At 28.2% G+C, this 16,103-nt stretch overlaps 1 protein-coding gene across 1 annotated transcript in view; it reads left to right on the forward strand.

The window, feature by feature from the left end:
* The first annotated feature begins 2,721 nt into the window (after nucleotides 1–2,721).
* Nucleotides 2,722–16,103, forward strand: part of LOC129958842 (sestrin-1-like) — a 69,366-nt gene continuing 55,984 nt past the window's right edge. The window contains exon 1 of the mRNA XM_056071563.1: nucleotides 2,722–2,867. The gene's annotated coding sequence lies outside the window, so the exon portion shown is untranslated. The remainder of the gene's footprint in view (nucleotides 2,868–16,103) is intronic.

The following is a 16,103-nucleotide window of genomic DNA, read 5'->3' on the forward strand; positions in this document are numbered from 1 at the left end:
CTATTATTTAACAACTCTTAAACTCCATTTAATTTATGAAATGATTTGTCGTTATTTTGTCATCTTTTATTTAATTTTTAGAAATGAGAGGAAATGTATATAACGTTAGATGTCTTTCAAATATCACTTAGTATATTACTTGGCATATTTAAACACACACACACACACACATAGATAGATAGATGCGTGACCGAGAAGAGGGAACTTCTGAATTTTAACTTCAATTTATTTCACCACGGGAGTCATAAATTGTACAAGAGAGGAGAGATGACAAATTGGCGTCTGTTTGCATCGCGATATAAGAGCAAAGTGTCCGAATTTTTTCCCCTTCACTGATTTTACTGCAAGATTCTGATAGGGCAAGGGAATCTTGGGTATATTTTTAAAAAAAGATGTGCCCCCGTTAAGTATTTTTAACCCTTCTTTCCTGGCGTGGGAACGACGGATACAGCTATTTTGTTAAACGCGTGTTAAAAACATTTATATAAAAAAGGGGGAATTGGATCAGGAAATAAGAGAACATTTTAGAATGATGTTAATATCTCTAAATAAAAATTAAAATTTGGAAATTAAGTAGAATTTAAAATAAATTAAAAGTTATCATTACATACACACACATATGCATATGTAATGATATTTTTAATCTAATTTAAATCTTAATTTTTCCCTAATTTTTATCTTAAATCAGCACATACTAATTTCATTCTAAAATGTTCTCTTATTTGCTGACCTAATTCCACCTTTTTTATAATTATTTTTAACACGAGCTCTAGAAAACTGATATCTATTCATTTTTTCACTCTGCGTGCGAAGAAATAAAAAATCTGTAACATTTGCACATGTCTTTCAAAGATACGTGATTTCCTTGCCCAAATCGACACGTGGCAAAGAAATCCCTATCAAAATCTCATAGTGACATTACTGAAAAGAAAAATATTTGTCACTCACTCTCTTTGTTCTTGTATCAGGATATAAACATACATCAGTTTATCGCTTATACAAAACTTCTAGATTCTCTTCCTTATACAAAAATTATTTCTCCCGAGGTGAAGTAAACACGTAAACGTTATATATATATATATATATATATATATATATATATATATATATATATATATATATATATATATATATATATATATATATATATATGTTCCTGTTAAATGATGTTAGAATGTTACAGAAAATGTAATCTCTTCATTAAGAAAAAATTTCTCATTCATTAAGAAAAAAAAAAAATGCTTGCTGATTCTATTTAATTTACGTTAGATATATTCGCATTGAGCAAAAAAGTTTGGCGTCATTTCTGATGCTGCTGAAGAGAGAGTAATCAAATGAATAAAGCAATTTGCTTAATTGCAATATATTACAATTTTCGAATAAGTGAAGTTTATTTGACTACCTTCGCTTATTTAAATGTAATTTTATTATTGGATAATAGCTAGAAACACAGTTACAGAAATGCAAAACGAATAGAAAATATACTGATAAAATAACCGTAAAAAACAACTGAAAAATATGCAGCGCATATATTTTTAAAAGAAGTTGCTGTACGTAATTGTGTTTAATTTCGCATATCAGTTTTCGAATAAGGAATGTTGCATTTTTTAAAAATATATTTAAATTTCATTTGATGTAAATGATAGTATATTTTTGAAATCGTATTCTCAGTTTTCACTATAATTTTCTGTTTTATTCTATTTAATTTCTGGAAAAAAAATTTCTGAGAAGTTCAGAAAATCTTGTATTTGCAATCAACCGCTTGGATCAAAACTCTTGTCTACATTCACACAAGTTAAACGCACTTAGAGAAAAAAAAAAAAAAAAAAAAAGTCCTTGGCTTCACTCGAGCAAAAATATAACAACAACAGAAAAGGGGGGGGGGGAGAAGAAAACGACCAAGACAATATCATTTCTTTTTTCTTTTCTCCATCTCCCTTCCGTTCTGAACAGATAAACAACTTACTCATAAAAAAGAAAAAATAAACTCCAAATGCTTTAAAAGTTCTGCCACCAGGACGCTTTAGTACGCACGTTTTAACTTTGCAATAATTTACTGTCTACATTAGCTCGAATCTATATCGATGCTCTAATCTATAATAATTCAGTGTAATTTTTTACATTTGAGATGCATTCATATGTTTTCATTTCGTACGGATGTCAGTAACCTTGGTTATTAAGGGTAAGCATGAGCCAATAAATTTCAATAATTCGACCACAAGTGCAACGTACGAGAGGTTAGAGAGGTGACAGATGTCAAGGCACGAGGCAAAATAAAAAAATGAAAAAAAAAAAAAAAAACAGTAATCATCTTACAGCTTTTGGTAATTATTTGCATATATGGCAAAAATCGTTTGGCGTCGAATTTTTCAAGTAAAAAAAATAAAAGTGATAAAATTGCTTAGTCTGTTAAAATTCGGACATGCACATGCATTGACTTCTCTATCAGATGATAAAACCAACCCCTTCAAAAACATTTAACTCAATCATCAACTTTTTTTTCCCACTGGGTGTTCACTTTTTAAAAGTTTTTATTTATTTTAATCTCTCAATACACTTTTTCTTCATAAAATTAATAAAATCGCAATTAGAAGAAGTTCATATATTAAGTGTCCAAATAATATGACGAATATGTCGTGTAACCGAGGGTACTATCCTGAACTGTTTGAAGGACCTTGAGCTTTGCTTGTTTACGCAATTCTCCAAAGGCGCAGAGAGTAGCGGGGAGTGACGTCACAATTATCAGTCATTGGTTGAAAAGTTGTCTTCTAACCGGGCTGATGTATTTTCTTCCAGCTGTTCGATTAGCAGCAGCGTTCAGGTTTGCTCTCCTGCGATACGAAATGGGTCATCTGGGCTTCTGAAGTGTAAGTTGTAAAATTTTTTTTATTTAACATTTTAAAATGCACTTGAAATAGCGATTGCATTTTAAAATCAGAACTACTCTTTTGAGTTAAGTATATATCCTGAAAAGTTTGCACTTAAAAATTTACTGGAGATGTTCCCCGCTTTTATTGTTGTTTATGGTGAAGTTCAATATCTTCGCTATGGGGATTCCCATTTCAAGGTTAGGAACTCCTATTTCCTTAATTGCGCTCGGATCGGTCTTAGAGTTCGGGCATGTTGGGAACTGTCAAATTGTTCCGGTTGTTGCGTTCACTTGGTGTTTTTTGACATCACTTGAATAACGGGATTAATGGTTCGCTTGTCACATCCGATTAGGAGAGCACGTTTCTGATGCTCATTTTGTGCTTCATTAGTCATTGCATGTTGGCATGCACTCATTATGATGCAGAGTAGCCTATTTTGCATGGTTTGTTTAGGAGTAAATGTAGCATGCATGCTCTTACCACAACTGATTACTATCAGCTGGTTACCGGCTTACTTATTTTTTGTTCTTCTAGTAGTTTGGTTTTGTAAATTGTAATATTATATTAAGATGATTAATTGTTTTGTGGAGTAGAGCGTGCATTTTGAAGATGTAGTTTACTAACCGTTACATGCAAAACTAATTAAGCAATTAATGGGAATTTATTTTTGTGATTTACAAAATAAGCGCTATTTATTTTTACTGTAAAAAAGAAAATTTTTCACTTGAAAACGTTTTTTTGTGCTTTCTCTAAATTAAGTAGTGATATTACTATCAAATAAGATTTTTAAAGTGCAAATCGGTTATTTAGCTGCTGAATGCAACTCTAAATCATTTTTTTCTGGTTGATATCAAGGAAGTATAAATTTCGGTTTCTGAAAAAAAAAATATAATCATTATATGTCTAAAACGAAAAACAAATGTTACGTACTGTATACTGTTTTTTACTTTTACGAATAAAAATTTATTATTTTCGCGATTTTTCATTTGCCGAAAAAAGAGTGTAAATTGCGTACATATTTCTGTATAAATTACATGAACTTAAGATTTATATGCTTGCATAATCACATATTTACTCTTTATTAAACACACCCTATGAAATAGATCTGTTGAAAAAATTGCAACTATAAAATATAATAGATATAATAGATTATATAATAGATTAGAAATATAAATGATTCTTAATAATGAAATACAGAGAGGATTTATAAATTTTTAGAACGATTTGTATCAAGAACTGAAATAAAAATTTCCGGCAGCAACATATTATTTGAAATGATAAATATCAACTGGTACTTTTAAGTTTATTCTTCTTTCAAAATGTTGCATGTAAGCAAAATGTGTTTAGAAGAATATGTTTTTCTATTTTCCGAAGAAAAATATTCCTTATTTTATTACTCAAAAATGTTGTAAAGTGCATAGTATTAAAATTTCTAAGTGTAAAAGAAACATTATTAATCGGAAAGGGGAAAATAGTCAGTCATTACTTTGACATGGAAAGAAGACTTCAAACGAATATCCGAAAAAGCTAAGTAGTGTTTCAAATATTTTTAAACTGAAACCGCTGGTAAAAAAAGAAAATCTGCCGGTACAGAAATCAGGTGCAAAGTCTTTAAATGCATCTTTAGCGACAAAAAAATATAATAATAAATCAGTAATTACAACTTTAAAACAACAACAAAAAAAAACAACATAATGTTTACGTCAGCGTTTTTTGAGACATGTTGTCAACGCAGAACAACTTGTAAAAACCCTGTATGAAGAGTATTCTGCAGAAGATAAATTGAAATATATTGTGTCTCTTGATGAAGCATGAGTTTACATAAATGTCTACAACAGAAATAGGTCTGTTTATTACCGAAAACATACAAATATAAGTATACAAACCTCGTCTGCAAAGAAAGTTTTAATAAGGGGTTTATGATTGTCGAAGGGTTTGCATACAATGGGAAATTAAAAATAAGAAGAATGGAGGAAAGTTAACTTCAGTTCAAAATGCTATCAAGAGAAAGTTTTAAGTCTGATGTTTATTGAAGAAATTCCATTTCTTCATCCTAAAGACTTTCAAAGAGTGAAAAGTCATCAAGACAAGGCTCACACATCAGATCTGAAAAGTGCCACTGAATTCTTTGAAAAAATGAGGACTGATGCAAGTTTTGCTTGTATACATATTCAAGATATTCCTGTAAAGTCCCCTGACGTTTCAGCCATTAACTGTTCTGCTTTTGGTCTGTTGAAAAGAACTCTTTCTGAGCTCAAACATACTACGACTGCTGGACTCTGGAAAATACTAGAAGAGGAATGGAAGAGAATAAATACCCTTGGAAATTTTACGAAGATCTCTTCTATCACAGAAATTACGATGCAGATTTAGTCCAGAAAAAGGGCTACACGATTGAACATTTAAAAAAATAGTCTGTATAATAGTCATATTAACAATAGTCAAAAATACTGTACAATAGTCATATTAACAATAGTCAAAAATACTATACAATAGTCATATTAACAATAGTAAAAAAAAAAAAAACTGTACAGTAATCATATTAACAATAGTAAAAAAAAAAAAAAAAACTGTACAGTAATCATATTAACAGTAGTCAAAAAATACTATAAAACTGTCATATTAATTAAATGGCCTCGAAATCATTCTAAAACTGTGTAAAACCCTCTTTTTATAAATATAAATGATCTTAAGTAAGATTTATTCTTGAGTTCGTCTCTCTTTTGTTGTTTTAAACCGATCTTTAACAAATTAATACTGTCGTGGGAGAATTATAATACAAAATTTCTCATTGAAATTATCACACTTTATATATTGAACAAGAATCTTTACAACTTGACAAGTGTCTATCTGCTTGTATTTACTATAGATTAAAACAGATTCTGAAATGTTCAGTGGATACTTTTAGGTATTATCTCTACTTAGATTGGAAAACACTATCTTAATATGTTAGCATTTATTCATGATGTAAAATGAGGGAGATTATATGGGGATATCCAAATATATATCTTAATCTGTTGGTTTAAAAAATTCTTAGATATTCATTAGTGCATGCATTTAGATATTAGACTGTTATAATTGTATTATAAACATACAAAAGCAGCTGCTTCCATGTAAGTTTTATTATAAGATAATTGTATTCTTTTTCTGGAAAATGCTTAACAGTTTCAAAGCTGATTTTTTCATTTTTTGCTTGTTTTCTGAAATATTCCACCTTTCAAGATACAAATTATATTTTCATCAAAGCATTTTTTTATTTCCTGAGGACAAATAAATGAGTTTGCAGTCTATATTATGCTAGGATGCAATTTAGCTTAAAAGGCAGAAAAATTCATAGTCATGTGAAAACGAAGAAACTAGTATGGTAATTTTCATGCAGTGTATGATGAGACGAACTATGTGAACTATAAGTAGTAGTATAGTAATTTTCATGCAGTATATGATGAGATGAGATACGTGAACTAGTAGCATTTATATAGTAATTTTCATACAGTATAATATGAGGCGAGATACGTGTACTAGAAGTACTAGTATAGTAATTTTCATGCGGTATATGATGAGATACGTGCCGTAATGGAATTTTGTTCGTAATTTGGTCAACTTCTTTTAGAAGTCCACAAACAAATTTAACACTGGACTAAAGTGACCAGATTCGATTTTAAATAGTCTGTCCTGGATTTCCCAGTTGTTGCCTTGTACAAAGAAGTTTTTAAAATATGATGCGCTAATTACGAATCAACTTTCAAAGAATTCTGTTTCAGAACTTTTCCAGTAGGTGTAACAATATGGTAATCCCATTTTGTGAAAGTAGAAGTTCAATATCGTAATGTATATGAATATTAATGCTTTTCATTTTCATGTATGTTCAAGAGAAAGTAGCTTTGAACGCTGTAATGTCTCTGTTTTTGATTCTCTGCCCCACCCCCATCTCACCAGAAAATTCCTGAGGTGAAATTCAATAAATCTCAACTTTGTACAGAAAGAAAGCACGTTAGCGCTCTTCGGCAAGTGCAATGAACGAAAGGTCATTACACTGTTTACTTTGCAATTCAATCAAGTACCGCTCAAAATTGTACTTTTGTATTTTGGCATTGATTCATACTATCAAATGTTTGAACACAGACAAATAAATTACGTAGCTAATAACCATGTAAAGACTTGACCTGAAAATAATTGCGACCAAGACTGGATCTCAAATACCGCAAATCCGAAGAAATTGCCTTTTGATCCATCGAACAATTTTTATTTTTGTTTTAAAACAATTTGCTTTTGTCAAAAAATAGTTCATTTAATTTCCGTTCTACTCGATCATCCGATCTGAAATAAAATTCCGAAGAATGCAGTAATGATTTCTTTCAAAGGCAGATGAGCAAGAAATAATAAAAATTTGAAAACAAATGAAGAGATAAAAGGATTATAGAGTTCAGTGTGAAAATTTAAACGTGTTTTCGAGTAAAATGCAATGTTGGTGTCACATAATCTTTCTTTATTAAGAAAGAACTTCACTATTTTTTTTCAAATATTCATTGAGATTGATTCCATTAAATTTATAAAATTAATGTGCACTAACAAGTTTTTTTTAAAAAAACTTCTTCGCCAGAGTGTTGCGTTGAAAATGAAAAGTATATGTTCTTATTTCCTGACCACTGTTGTTGAGAATTTCTTTAGTTATTTTCAGTTTTTATCATTTTGCGATGTAAAAAGTTTTTGAACGTTGTTTATGTGAAAAACAATGAATTCCTACATTACACCATTAAAAAAAAAGGGGCAGGGGAGAGAAAGAAAGAAAAAAAAAATCTTGGTGATATATTCCATTATTTCACAACAAAGTCCCCCCTCCCCTCAAAAAAGTTTCTTCTTTTTATGTATCATGCATTCTTGTCAATGTCAAATATTATTTTATTGTTAATCGAATTGTATATTAATGATTAATTATAAATTAATTACTCTTATAAAATTAAAACTTTATGCGAATGTAGGCAGTGACTAAGTGATTATTTTAATTTATTTTTGATAAATTTAGCTAGTTAGTTGGGAAAACTTCCTTAATGGGAACTGTTAAATAAAATCTCGATTTCATTTGATATTTAATTTTTTTTTAATATTTTAATTTGGGAGCAATTTTGAGTTGAAAAAATTATTATCTCATTTAGAGTAAACATAGAATGTCGATATTGAATGCTGTTCTTATTTGATTGTCGAGTTAATTAGGGAAATGTTTGTTTAAGAAATATCTATGAATTATTTTTAGGTCAATCTGTTTATTTTAACATTATTATTGCTATAAATGTGTTTGAAGAAAAGAAAAATATCAAATTATTTTTTAGTTCATTATCGGTTTTTGTGTGTATGAAAGAAGCATTATTTGTAGATCATTATACACTTATTTATATTTTCATCCTTTATTTTTAAAATCCATTTAACTTTATGAAATTCTTCGAATTCATTAACAAACGGACAGTTTTCAACATTCAAAATTAAAAAGTACTTCTGTTGTTTCGAAATATGTTGAATATGTATATATGAGTATGTAAACATATTCAACAGATTATAGTCGTAGTTCTGACTTCAATGTTTATTGTGTTACGATTTTAAACTGTAACATTTTAAAACATTAACACAATGTGCTTGTGTTTCTATAAATAGATATTTTTATTGTAAACTGAGGTGTAGTTTTACTGTTTGAATAACTCTCAAAAGATTTGTTCACATTTCCATTCCTCTAAGGAATTTATGATTTTCTAATTTGTGAAGGGTTTACATCACACATCTTTCTTTATTAAGAAAGAACTTCACTATTTTTTTTCAAATATTCATTGAGATTGATTCCATTAAATTTATAAAATTAATGTGCACTAACAAGTTTTTTTTAAAAAAACTTCTTCGCCAGAGTGTTGCGTTGAAAATGAAAAGTATATGTTCTTATTTCCTGACCACTGTTGTTGAGAATTTCTTTAGTTATTTTCAGTTTTTATCATTTTGCGATGTAAAAAGTTTTTGAACGTTGTTTATGTGAAAAACAATGAATTCCTACATTACACCATTAAAAAAAAAGGGGCAGGGGAGAGAAAGAAAGAAAAAAAAAATCTTGGTGATATATTCCATTATTTCACAACAAAGTCCCCCCTCCCCTCAAAAAAGTTTCTTCTTTTTATGTATCATGCATTCTTGTCAATGTCAAATATTATTTTATTGTTAATCGAATTGTATATTAATGATTAATTATAAATTAATTACTCTTATAAAATTAAAACTTTATGCGAATGTAGGCAGTGACTAAGTGATTATTTTAATTTATTTTTGATAAATTTAGCTAGTTAGTTGGGAAAACTTCCTTAATGGGAACTGTTAAATAAAATCTCGATTTCATTTGATATTTAATTTTTTTTTAATATTTTAATTTGGGAGCAATTTTGAGTTGAAAAAATTATTATCTCATTTAGAGTAAACATAGAATGTCGATATTGAATGCTGTTCTTATTTGATTGTCGAGTTAATTAGGGAAATGTTTGTTTAAGAAATATCTATGAATTATTTTTAGGTCAATCTGTTTATTTTAACATTATTATTGCTATAAATGTGTTTGAAGAAAAGAAAAATATCAAATTATTTTTTAGTTCATTATCGGTTTTTGTGTGTATGAAAGAAGCATTATTTGTAGATCATTATACACTTATTTATATTTTCATCCTTTATTTTTAAAATCCATTTAACTTTATGAAATTCTTCGAATTCATTAACAAACGGACAGTTTTCAACATTCAAAATTAAAAAGTACTTCTGTTGTTTCGAAATATGTTGAATATGTATATATGAGTATGTAAACATATTCAACAGATTATAGTCGTAGTTCTGACTTCAATGTTTATTGTGTTACGATTTTAAACTGTAACATTTTAAAACATTAACACAATGTGCTTGTGTTTCTATAAATAGATATTTTTATTGTAAACTGAGGTGTAGTTTTACTGTTTGAATAACTCTCAAAAGATTTGTTCACATTTCCATTCCTCTAAGGAATTTATGATTTTCTAATTTGTGAAGGGTTTACATCACACATCTTTCTTTATTAAGAAAGAACTTCACTATTTTTTTTCAAATATTCATTGAGATTGATTCCATTAAATTTATAAAATTAATGTGCACTAACAAGTTTTTTTTAAAAAAACTTCTTCGCCAGAGTGTTGCGTTGAAAATGAAAAGTATATGTTCTTATTTCCTGACCACTGTTGTTGAGAATTTCTTTAGTTATTTTCAGTTTTTATCATTTTGCGATGTAAAAAGTTTTTGAACGTTGTTTATGTGAAAAACAATGAATTCCTACATTACACCATTAAAAAAAAAGGGGCAGGGGAGAGAAAGAAAGAAAAAAAAAATCTTGGTGATATATTCCATTATTTCACAACAAAGTCCCCCCTCCCCTCAAAAAAGTTTCTTCTTTTTATGTATCATGCATTCTTGTCAATGTCAAATATTATTTTATTGTTAATCGAATTGTATATTAATGATTAATTATAAATTAATTACTCTTATAAAATTAAAACTTTATGCGAATGTAGGCAGTGACTAAGTGATTATTTTAATTTATTTTTGATAAATTTAGCTAGTTAGTTGGGAAAACTTCCTTAATGGGAACTGTTAAATAAAATCTCGATTTCATTTGATATTTAATTTTTTTTTAATATTTTAATTTGGGAGCAATTTTGAGTTGAAAAAATTATTATCTCATTTAGAGTAAACATAGAATGTCGATATTGAATGCTGTTCTTATTTGATTGTCGAGTTAATTAGGGAAATGTTTGTTTAAGAAATATCTATGAATTATTTTTAGGTCAATCTGTTTATTTTAACATTATTATTGCTATAAATGTGTTTGAAGAAAAGAAAAATATCAAATTATTTTTTAGTTCATTATCGGTTTTTGTGTGTATGAAAGAAGCATTATTTGTAGATCATTATACACTTATTTATATTTTCATCCTTTATTTTTAAAATCCATTTAACTTTATGAAATTCTTCGAATTCATTAACAAACGGACAGTTTTCAACATTCAAAATTAAAAAGTACTTCTGTTGTTTCGAAATATGTTGAATATGTATATATGAGTATGTAAACATATTCAACAGATTATAGTCGTAGTTCTGACTTCAATGTTTATTGTGTTACGATTTTAAACTGTAACATTTTAAAACATTAACACAATGTGCTTGTGTTTCTATAAATAGATATTTTTATTGTAAACTGAGGTGTAGTTTTACTGTTTGAATAACTCTCAAAAGATTTGTTCACATTTCCATTCCTCTAAGGAATTTATGATTTTCTAATTTGTGAAGGGTTTACATCTGTTGCGAAATAAACATACCATGGAGAAAGGAATTTAAAAGCAAACTGAGTAGTAATTGTTTCTAAATAGAAGAATGACAGTCACATTCTTTAAACAGCAGATGTGTTACTTGGTGTTATTTCCAAGGACTAATTACAAACATTTCCCAATCTAACATCTTCTCGTGGCAGGTGCATTTTTGAATGTCTACTGAATTTTAGTTTTAAACGTGACATTATATGAAGCATAGAATTTTGTATCATAAAAGAAATAATTTTATAGCTATTCATTTTTGATATAATCTAATCATTTCTACGAAGTTGGTGCAGAATTCTATGAAGCTACAGCGAATTGCATTCAAATGAATGCTTCAGAACGAAGTTTTCACTAAGTAGTAGTAGATTTGCAACTTTTATCACTCCGGTCCTAATCGGTCATATCTTCTGGATCTGAAAGATCTTTTTTATCTAAAAGATACTAAAAGTCAGTAATATATATATATATATATATATATATATATATATAAACTTGCTGAAATGTTGGATTTTCGCTGAAAATGCTCGATATATTTTCATAGTTCCAAATAATCCAAATAATTTTATTATAATTTATTTAAAGTAAAAAATTACAACATTTGTCTTGACAGAATTAAAAGTTTGCAGCTAAATTCCTGGCAGCCAATTTTAAAAATAGTTTATGCAAGATTTTACTAATTAGTTATGTTAAATTCTAAGAAAAAATATTTACACAAAACATTTGAATTTTATTAAATGTACAAATACTGAATATGAACCTAAGTAATGTGTTAATACAGACATATTGTATTTTAATGTTAATTAAAAAAAGTGCCCAATTAAAGAAACATATTGACGTATATTTGACCAGTTCCTTGAACACTAAAACATAGCTTGGGATTTCAAGTACTAAACATTCGTGTAGAGCGTTAAGTTGTAAAAATTAACTTTGTTTCAGTGACTTACTTTATGACTAAGTGACTAATTCCGATCTCCAGTTGTTTAATATCATTTTTCAGAAATTCTCGGCCTTTAAATTGCAATTCCATCTGTCACTTATAATATAATTTTATTTGAAAGTTATATTAGTAAAATTTCGTTTTTTTAACAGTTTTTTTATGCAAAAAAACTTCCATTTTTACATTATATTTCATTCAATTTTACCTCTAAAATGATTCTTTTAATCTGGCGTTATTCATATCTTTGTTCCAAAACAAATTCATTTGTATAAGAGCAATATTTTCAATTAGGTAGACTAGGCAGCTACCTAGGTCCGATGGGTTGGCAGGGGGTCCGCAGAAGTCCGGCCGATTAAAAACATTCGATTTGCCTATTTGCTGAATATCTTTGTAAAAGTTATTAATTTCAATTATTATAAAATACTAAGATATTAAATTTTTTTCATGTACAGTTAATCAATTTTCTGTCCGTTTTATTATGTTTGTTATTGCAAATTTTATATACTTTGCTTAAATAATATTGCTTATAAGAGCAAATACCTCGCAACTCTGAGTCCTAATAAATAAAGAAATAATTACATATATTTTCCGCCAGTTAACTAAATTGAAATCATTAATCTAAAATAAATCATTAACATGTTGTTAAATTTAAAATGTGTTGGAAGTGTGAAATTAAATTGACTGAATTATTAAAAGAAGGACCTCATATTTCATACTATCTATGGCTACAAATTTCCAGATCCACCACTATATGGGCGAAGTATTTATATACTTAATTGTCATCAAAATAACAGAATCCTACTATAATTTCAAAAAAGTTTTGTTTCCAAACATAATAAAAAAATCCAGAGCAAATAGTTTTCTTAATTTTTTTTCATTACGGGCGCTTGTATATGAAATATGTGCTCTTGTTTCAAAATAACATTAGATCTGCCTTTTCCTGAGCGTTGAAATAATTCAACGGAATTTCCTCAACAGCAAAAATAGATTACGAAAGTCATTCTCTGCGCGCTTAATAGCCTTCGTCTTCTGCAGCCTGTCTTCTTTTCGTGCTAATGAAAACAGATTGGCGCGTAAATTGGCTCATTTCTGAAACGCTCATTCTTTGGATCGCTATAGCTTTTACGCATTTTCTTTACTTAAATCGATACGATATCATTGATTAAATTCAAGCAGATAATTTTTAATTACGTTTATTTAAACTAATTTTGATTTTTTAAAATAAATTATGTGCCAAATGTAAACATGCACATTGCACTTCACTGATATTTTTTATTTTTTTTATTTCGGATTCAGGAATGTTGCTTTATGAAACTTCTTCTTGAGAACGAAAAATAGCTTTGGCAACTGGAAATAGGTTCTTTCTTTTTCTGTATCACGAATAGATTGGTTGGTGACAAGTTTTGGATACAAATTAAAAGGCAAAGTGTAAAATTACTCACTAGTTCATCACTGAAATCGATAATTTTGTCTAAGTATTCAATTGATTGCTACAATTTTTGCTTGAAACACAAAATTCCTCAAATTAGAGCTGAAGCTTTGTAATAATCTAAAATGCAGCAACATTAAATTTCATGATTCATACGCTATTCTTCAAGAAGTTAAATTTCTTTTAATTGAAATACATTTTGTTAATAGAATAAGAATGTACATTATGTGATCTTTCATAAAGGAAATCAAAATGTTATAAAATGCGAGCCGGATTTTGGCCTTCCTGGAGTTAATTCACGCTATGCAGTCAAGACACTAATGAGTTAACTGTTGCTATAACCACCCACATTTATTTCTGAAACGCAGAACGAAAGAAATGAATTAGCGCGATGTAAAGTTAGCCACTAGTTCATCAGTGAAATCCATAATTTTGTCTAAATAATCAATTGATGTCAGTAATATTTGCTTGAAACGCAAAATTCCTCAAATCAGATCTGAAGCTTTGTAATAATCTAAAATTCAGCAGCACCAAATTTCATGATTCATATGATATTCTTCAAGAAATTAGATTCCTTTTAATTAAGTTACACTTTGTTAATAGAATAAGAATGTACATTTTGTGATCTTTCATAAAGGAAATCAAAATGTTATAAAATGCGAGCCAGATTTTGGCCTTCCTGGAGTTAATTCACGCTATGCAGTCAAAATAATAATGAGTTACTTGTTGCTATGGCCACCTACATTTATTTCTGAAACTCAGAATGGAAGACATGAATCATTCAGCGTGGTGTAAAGATAATTTTTGTTTGTTTCGTATTGTAAATATCGTAAAGATATGCATCTGCACGCTTTTTGTTTCATTAAGCGAATTCTTTTCCCGGATTCAACCATAGCTTGTGTCTTAATGTGGTCATTTCGTGGTATTTTTTTAAAAAATATTTCAGTTCTTTTAAAAATAAATTGTTAAGATTAATCATGAATGTGTTAATTAGGCAGCATTGTTATTCATTTTTAAAAAGATATCGCTGCAAAATCAAATTTAGAAAATATGATTTTGCCGGTTTGAAAAAACATTAAGGATAATTTTGAATTAATTTCTGTATGCATATATTGCACTATATTCGTTTTATTGCATATTTATGAAGCGTTTTCTTGAAATTTTTAACTGCATTCAATTGAACTAAAATAGTCGTTAACGAGTGATATTTTTAAAATGAATTGCTGACGTTTGTTATTTAGATTGCTTTGTATGATGAAAGTATTGAAAAGGCTCTTTGAAAATGAAAAACTTGTTTGGTCTGCAAGCGCGAATACATTTTCTATTTCTAAAGTATCCATTTCATCAAAACACTTAAATTTTTAATAAACAAACGACTGTTTAAGAAAAATAAATCATATGGTAATCAGGAACTTAGAAAAAAAAAATGTTGACTAGGAGTAAGAAAACAAATTTGCACTGAACTGCATCTATTCGTAGAGGATAATTCCAGAAACTTATTTTTATTAACAATGAGAAATTTGTTTTTCTTTTTAAATACCTACTAATCTTACATGTTTTTGTTTTTTTTTACTTCATACCTGGAATCCGATGTTCTCTTTTGTTTTTAACACCTAGAATAGAATATTCTGGTGAAAGGTGTGACTGAGGAATAATGCCAATTTGATTAGCTCATGTAATGTTTGTTTATTTTATGATGCACTCAAAGGAAACTCATTTGATTTTCTGTATCAGTACAGTAACTGGTAGGTGTGACAAAATTTCGTTTTTATACATACGGAAAATTACCTCATTCTACACGACAAAACTATGACTAATCCTTTATTTGAATAGTTTCTTGTAAAAGGTTGGAAGTTAAAATGCACCTCTACTGACTTTTACCTGTGGATTCTTTTTTTTATGAAAAATGTTAAGAAGAAAAATATTGTAATTCTCTTATTTCATCTTTCTGTGTTTTATCACTTTGTAGTTTTTCCTGCCTTTTCATGTTTTCTTCTTTATTTTAAATTTATTGAAATGATATTTCTTATTTACGATGTTTGATGCGTGGTTTTTTAATTAATTATCTTCGAAATGCTGTTATGGTTATCGGTACGAAAACAAGAATGGATGGAATAGAATAGTTGTTTACAGTTATGAATAACTAGGCTAAGGTATATATTCTTTAAATTCTTTGTTACATAAATGTGATTATTTTTAAGGATTGTTACTGGTTTTTAATTTTGAATTATTATTGAAATTTATTTCTTTTAAACTGCTATCATTTGTTTTTATTTTGATCATTATTTTGTGTTTATTCGATGAGAGTTTCTCTTATTTTTGTTTAACTGAAAATTAAATGTTGTCTTTCAAATATTTTGAATATATAATAATGGTTGGTAATAATAATATTATTTCATTTACTTGTTCAATAGTGATAATTAAAACCTCAAATTATTTTAAATCACCCAAAAGCCTAAAAGTGACATTATTTTTTTTAAAAAATTTAGAACATTTATCGTTCCGTA

Source organism: Argiope bruennichi, chromosome X1, assembly GCF_947563725.1.
Source record: "Argiope bruennichi chromosome X1, qqArgBrue1.1, whole genome shotgun sequence".
Lineage (NCBI taxonomy): Eukaryota > Metazoa > Arthropoda > Arachnida > Araneae > Araneidae > Argiope > Argiope bruennichi.